The following is a 7833-nucleotide window of genomic DNA, read 5'->3' on the forward strand; positions in this document are numbered from 1 at the left end:
AAGATGAGACATTTACCTGTCCAGTAGACGAGTGCTTGAATTGGCAGCAGGGATTTACACAGTTTGTGCATCCCCTGCGTTTGCATTGGCAGCTTTTGCACTTCCCTCTATTTTCACAGGGACAGCATTTCTGTTAATAGACATACATGTTTTATTTGTTATGTAAAATATTCATCACTTTTTCATTACATCACCTCAGCTGAAAGCTCAGATTAGCTTTTCTGATCAACTGGTCACCATTATCTGTCTTTCTGTACATCTGTAAACTTTTCACATTTTCAAATTTTTCAATAACCACTATTGAATATTTTTACCAAAGAATGTGTGACCCATCATTTTCTTTGCTAAAGGATGCATTTTGGCAAGTTTTGTTAAAACTGACCTAGTTGTTTTCTAAAAGGTTTTTAAACATGTTAAATTTAAAAGTTTACAGACATAAGGACCATAGATTAGGTAAAGAAAAAAAAAAATTTTAATTGTTAAATTTAAAAGTTTACAGACAGACGGACCAAAGATCAGGTAAGAAAAAAAAAATTTTTTTAAATTGTTAAATGTTAAAAGTTTACAGACAGAGGGACCATAGATCAGGTAAGAAAAAACAATATATATATTATACATGTATATACATGTTTATATATTTTTCAATTGCTTAGTATATATATATATAAATATTTCAATTGCTTAGTTTTCCCTGATTTTATTTGTAAATCCAGGCATAATAATTGGAATGTAATTGGTTTCAACAAAACGCAATTCAAATATTTTTTTTTAATTTGCTCAAACCTCAAGAACACACATATACAAATATACAATTATTTGATCAAAGTGTTAAAGATGTAAATAAATTCTGCCTGAAATATGTTGTCTTTATGTATTTAAAACTGTATATATTATAAAGTGCCACTTTTTAGAGACTGTTGTTACATTCATATAAGTACATTTTGTACAATTTTTAAAATTAAATGCCTGAAATTTGTATGTATTTTTCTTTTTGGGGGTGGAGTGGGGTGGGTGAGGAGTTCAAAAAGTTACTTTGACTTCTCTCAGTAAAGAAGATGCAATTAATCAATTATCAATGCACATGAAAATTTATGGATTGCTTTGTGTTTTCAACATATTCCTTGACATGAAGAAAATTTAGCAGAAATTCATATTTAATTTTTTTTTGGGGGGGGGGGTGATTTATATGGAATGGAAATGTTACTGTACACATAATACATGAATATACAGAGATATTTTTTTTCAAATGATATCATATAATTTCAAATACTCAACATTTAAAAATAATTAAACCTTTACCCACTTTCATTTTGGAGCTATTATAAGGAAGTATTAAAATTTTATAATACTTCATTTCAAAATTTTAAAAGATGCCTCAAGTATTGTTTTTCTGCAAACAGACAAGTAGTATCAGTGGGAAGTGGGGGAATAGTTAGAGCTTTCCAAGTTTTTTGTATGCATTACCACTTTTTGTTTCCGTAAAGTCAAACCAGGGCTATGTGTTTATAAGACAAGTTTAACCCCACCCCCCACCCCCCTTTTTGAGTTCTGCTTTTTTCTTTGTAAAAGTTTCAGGTTTATTTCTTTCTTCCTGGGGATGCCCCTTCTTCCTCAAAATGGGACTACGTTCCTGGCAAAATGAATATATACCGGGTATTATTGCTTTTATTTTCAATTTATTATTTTATTTTCAAAATAAGGACAGCTCCCCGATCATGGGAATTCAAACGCTTTGAATTTCAAGCGCATTTAGGATAATGACCGTCACGCTTTTGACGATCGTGCTCGAAATAGCATACCATTGTGTATTGTATGTATTGTGTACAGTTGCATTTTACGTTTTTATTGGATTTATTATTCTTGTTGGATGTTACTTACTGGTGCATTAGATGCCATTTCATTGAAATGAGGCAGAATTGTTCACTGCAGACTCTTGAAAAACGACGTGTAATATCTTCTCTCCGCGCAACGTATACCTGTGTACTCAGGTAAATTACAAACACCGAAATGCGATGAAGCGTGATAATGCTCTCACCCTATATATAGCAGTTCTGAGAGACAATAAAAAATGAACTAAAATGGCGGATAAGTAGACAAATATGGCGGATAAAGGCGAACGGGGATAAAACAAGTCGTACAAAGATGAAAAGGTTCAGTATTTAAGAGTTCATGTCAGCTTTAGTTTAAAACCATGGACTTCATGAAAAATTTTATTTTTCAGAAAATAAAAAAATATTTTAATTATATGACTACATATTTGCTCAAAATATGCAAACAAATAAAGAACATGTTGATCTGTTAAAAAGTATCTGCATTTTCACAGTTGTTTTCTCTTCCCGCCATATTTCTAAGACCGGCGATCTCCAAGCCGGTCATTTCAGACCGGCGCATTCGGCGTACGCCGGCGAACCTTCCCCGGTCAAATGAAGTAACAAACCGGGTTACGAAAGGTCAAGCGGCGCATTCGGCGTACGCCGGTATGACAAATGAAATCCTACCAAGGAGAATTGACAATGACGTGGTTTCTACATTTAGATTTGTTGACGCGAAGGGAAAACTGGTTCTCGCAGAAAAGTAGATTCTGCAAAAAATTAACGAAGAGTGGTCAACACTAATTTTATGTTAATTTTTTAGTCTGTAATTGGACTTATTAAATTAATTCCTGTCAAACTTTAATGATAAGCTCCTTTTAAATGAATGATAATTATTGTTGATAATTCCGTATTGTGTTAAGAAAATATAGTTCAAGGAAAGTATTATAATTTAAGTAAATTGTAAACACCCAGAAGCACAAAGACCGCTTGAAAGTAGAATAAAATTTCACTAAAAATCGCCTTTAGTGCTCTCGCAGACGTCCATGCTTTTCATATACATATTGCGGCCACAAAAAACTGCCTACTTTACGGAGTTTGCTGAATTTAAGTCATTTGAGAACTTCAAGTGTAATAATCCATATATTCATTGCATTCAAATATTTCCCCTTCTGCTTTATTCTTTGACATTATTGATACCAAAGAGATGACATTTCAGGCTTTCTGGAAAGCCAAATTTGTTTTCCTATATATTTCATTAGAAAAACGTCAAATCTACAATACAAGGTTTGAAGTGATATAGCATAAAAACAACTTAAGCAAAATTGCTGAATTTTTACACAATGAAATAAAAATTCTAAATCATAGTACTCAGAAGTACAGAGAGCCGGGCTCATTCACAGAGTAGAATGGATTTCTTACACAAATCACGTTTTTATTCTTATGAAAAAATTATTTTAAAACCATCAATGTAAATAATAAGACACTGACAGTCTCAAGGTCCGATTTTATCAGAATTAATCTGGTACCGCAGCTGAATGTAAACAGGCCAGTCTGGTGCCCTCTCCTGCTTTACCTCCTATGTGTAGAAAACTATGGTAACACTGATTATTAAAAATCCTTACGCCAATGAACTTTGTTCTTTGACTTATGAAGTTTTCAAAGTCAGTACTACTAATGGTGATTTTATATAGATAGAACTTCGTTTGATTTTTGTGGCTTTATTTAGCGTTTATATTATCTCAAAAGCGGTTGAGAGTAAGAACTATATTTTTGCACGTAACTTTTAAAAAGCGACTATGGGGTCAACATTCTGCCTTGAACAGGGTCACATAAGCCAGCAGTTGCTCTTTGAGCAATAAGCTCGGCTAAAAACAACTTGACAAATGCATGGCAATTAATGTGCAAGTTAAGTACTGTATAATTACCCAATGCTTTATTATCCTATTATGGACAGTACATCAATGTATGTTGAATTTCCTCGATATTCATGTACGTGACCTGTGTATGTACGTTATATCTGAACATTTTTTGACATCATGTAAAGATTTTTTTCTAATTAGCTGTAAAATTCTAATTTATTTTTCAGATAAGAAATAACACTGTTGTTTGTTCGAGGCATTTTAATAAATCGAACTTTAGCTCCCCATTAGTAAGAAAGTGTCTTAAAGCTAATACATGTACTACCCAATCTGTCTTTCCTTGGACCCTCATCCACCCAGAAAACCTCCCAGAGAACGTCACCACTTACCTTCAAGTAGAACAATTCTAATAGAACTACCAAGTAATTTAGTTCACCAGCTTGAGAGAACAGAAATAGTGAATCATCAAACAGACTCCACAGATCCCCAAAGTCAACATTGTGACAGTGATCAAGATGACAAAGCGTAGGTTCTTTTATATAAAAAAAATTGTTCTCCGTTTTATGAAGTTCATTTATAAATGAAATTCAATTAATACATTGAAAAAATTGTTGAAAATTTTGGTGTAGCAAAATTTTATTGGGCTACATGCCATGGTAAGGCTAGGGTATGCTGGTACATGTGGCACTTTTAAAATATTTCAAGAACTATTATATCTGGTATTCAGTTTACAAAATGTAAATGATTAGAAGAAAATAAAATAATAATTTTTAATAAAATACCATGTGTATCACTGATATATATTTTACAATCACCTTTTGGGTATAAATAAATGATAATTGCTTCCCAGAGACTTGTTTGCTTTCCTCCGATTTCGTTTAAGCGATGGCCGGGGGGGGGGGGGGGTAAGGGATCTGAGGGAGGGAGGAGAGCATCTTCTAGGTCCTTCTTCTTCGCATTCATCTGAGCTTCGGTACCAGAGTGTGGGACAAGTGCTCGATCGACTTCCTTTGGTCGGCCCAACTGAACATCACACTCCTCCCCGATTCTGATCGGCATTTAAGTCTTTAAGAATTCACGTTAATCATCAACGTTTTCCCTTCAATATTTTTATCCAATTAAAGCGTGAAACTTTAAAATTGTGACGACGAAAAAGTTTCAAGTTTAAGCAAACTCAAAGATATCTTAAATTTTTAGAAAAGAACATCAACATTTCACTACAAAAAAGGTTTGTATGCAACTAGCATGGAAAAAAAAGAATCTACAATTAACAGTACTATATAGTTCAAAAGGGAAAAACTGATTAATTTCTACTAAACCTTAATTCCGCCACAAAATATTGTCCTTAGCTGAATTTTATTTGAATTTTACTTTAGAACTTAAAAATGATGCAGAAATTCATAAATAAAGTACAAAATCAAAATCTGCTAAAAAGCTCAGGATCTAACGTCCTTAAATGAAACATATGTGCATATATACATTGGATGTTTACAAATTTCTGAACTATTGAATATATACATAAGTACACGTTTTTTTTCATTTAATGAAAAATAATAACCGATCCTTTAGAAGGGCATGCGCACACAAATTGAAATTTTGCTATCTATTTTTAGAAAACTGGATTGTCAAGTGACTTTTCAACATGTCGAAAGGGCGTGAATGTACTGTGTGTATTTCGTAAAAGAATTTGAATACTCATTCTATTTGTTTTTATGCTTATTTCTACTTACAGTCGGATCAATCAAACTTGTAATGTCTCCAAAAATGTCCCCTCTTGTAGCGTTCGATGCAAGGCTCTCACTAGAGTTTAATTGTAATAACCTGATAACGTGAAAGTTACATGTATTTGTCAAAACATTTACTTACTCAATCCATCATGATTTTATATTTATTTATTTCTCATTTACGATTAGTGTTATTTTTTTTTGGGATAATCCCATTAACAGTACAGGTTTGACATACCTATCGATGTACCGGTAAGTAGTAGACCATTTAGGTTACTGTAAACTTAATTAAGTGGTCTACAGTATTGTGCACTAGCCCATGACGGCGACTAAACGTCTGGTACTAGTATATGGAATTGGAACATTAGAAGAGAAGAGAAATAGTACCGACACCGTATGACATGCAATACATATTACGCTTTATATTCTTGCGCGATAGCTTAAAGTCGGCCCTCATGCATAACAGGATATTTTTTTGCGTTTTTCTTCTATTTCTGGTGGGAATTGTTCATTCACCCATGAATGTGTGTCTTTCAGCTTCCGAGGTGCCCGTCGCCGAACAAATTCCCTATCTTTGAAATAGCTAAATTTGGCAACGATGTTACGCGGTCTTGTACTAAATTTATCAGGTATCCCCATGTCAACCCTTTCAAATAATATGTAGTTTACTCAGGTGACCAAAAAAGCCTGCAAACGATTTGCATTGGTATTTTGAGCAATTTGCCTTTAACCTAATACGTTAAATCCATGACTCTCGATATATATAAAGTTATATAGTTTTAATTATTGAACCTCGTATTGAAAAGGGAGAGCATATAGTGATCATGATGTCAGTCTATATATCAGCTGGTTACGCATTGTGACCTCCTATTTTACGTTTTATCCGACACATTTTTTTGTTTTCCGGCCACAGCGGAACAGACATTATTATATTATGTCATTATAGCTTTAGGAGAGATGATGTTATCATTTATAGTGAGTTCATTGCTCACGATGACTTTAGTTTACTTTTTGATCTGGCACATATTTTGGGTTTCTCACAACAAAACATGGACACTGCCTTTATATTCATGGGGGATATCATTTAGTGAGCTCATTACTCACAGTACCTCTATTTTCTATTTCGGAGGGTAGGGGTACCCCTGGTACTGGGAGGGTACGTATTTATTACATGGTCGCCTCAATCAATGCAAAGGTACAGATAATTGCAATATAGTAATTGAAGGTTCATGTATTAATTATATCAATTTTCCATGAATATAGTGTAATAACATACTGTTTGGTAACGTTCATCTACTGGGCATTTTCGCTATCGGATGTTACACTTTTTTGCTATCGGATGTTACACGTTTTGAAAATTTGGCAAATAGAACGTCCCGATTTTCCAATACTAATGTCACAAGTTTCTGGGTATCTTTCTCAGTCCAGGTGGGTTTTCTTTTCGATACTTTCCCTCTTTCTTTTTCCATTGCAGCTTCATTTCTTTTCTTCTTCAGACGACTGTTTATGGCAATATACATATATTTCTGCATCGACTGACGAAAGCAAGTTCTCCATGCACAAGGCGTGGGGTAATGCTAATTGTAATGGTAATGCATTGCAATGCATTACATGAACTCAAAGTAATGCAAGTAATGCGTAATGCCCAAAAATATGCATTACATGTAATGGTAATGTAATGCATTATTTCATAAAATCCAGTGTAATGCTGGCATTACATAACATTAGGCCAAAGTTTTTATTTTTTTTGGTTTACGATTTTTTGACACAAAAATATGCATTGGGTGGTCGAAAAATAAAAATAAAAATAATTTGGAACTTTGACATATTTTTTCCTCAAGTAGTATTGAAATGTATTCAAATAAAAATACTAAACACACAAGATTTTTCAACTTTTAAAATCATTTTTTCTTATCATTCAGTTTTAAGTCAAGAAAAATGAAATATGACTCAAGAATAACTCAAGAACAGAAATGGGAGTATCAGGCTCTGTTACTGTTGATGGTTTTCATTCTTCCGACTTACAAGTCTGAGTTTCCATAATAGACACATATATTGCACTGGGACAAATACGGGTAAAATTAAGCAAATTCGCTATTCTCTGGTCAGCCTTTCCACTTACGAGATTTTTTTTTGGGAAACTCCAAAAGTGATTGCTTTCATAACAAACCTTTACCTTAAGATATGTGTGTCCAGGGACCAACCTAGACCCATCCGAATAAGGAGACTTCACTTCTCCCTCAAAGAAATTTAAGGAGAAGTTTTGAAATTTAGGAAGACTTCTTGGTGCGTATACGTGGCACACTTTCATCGTTATAAAACTATTTCATTGTTTAAAACTTAGATTACATTTCAAAAATTTTTTCTGTATAAACAATATTGTATTTAAAATGATTAAAAAAGATAAAAAGAATCTCAAATGATATTTCCCCCAAT

This window comes from Saccostrea cucullata, unplaced genomic scaffold, assembly GCF_032062105.1.
Source record: "Saccostrea cucullata isolate Sc308-1 unplaced genomic scaffold, CSIRO_AGI_Scuc_v1 ctg6955, whole genome shotgun sequence".
NCBI lineage: Eukaryota > Metazoa > Mollusca > Bivalvia > Ostreida > Ostreidae > Saccostrea > Saccostrea cuccullata.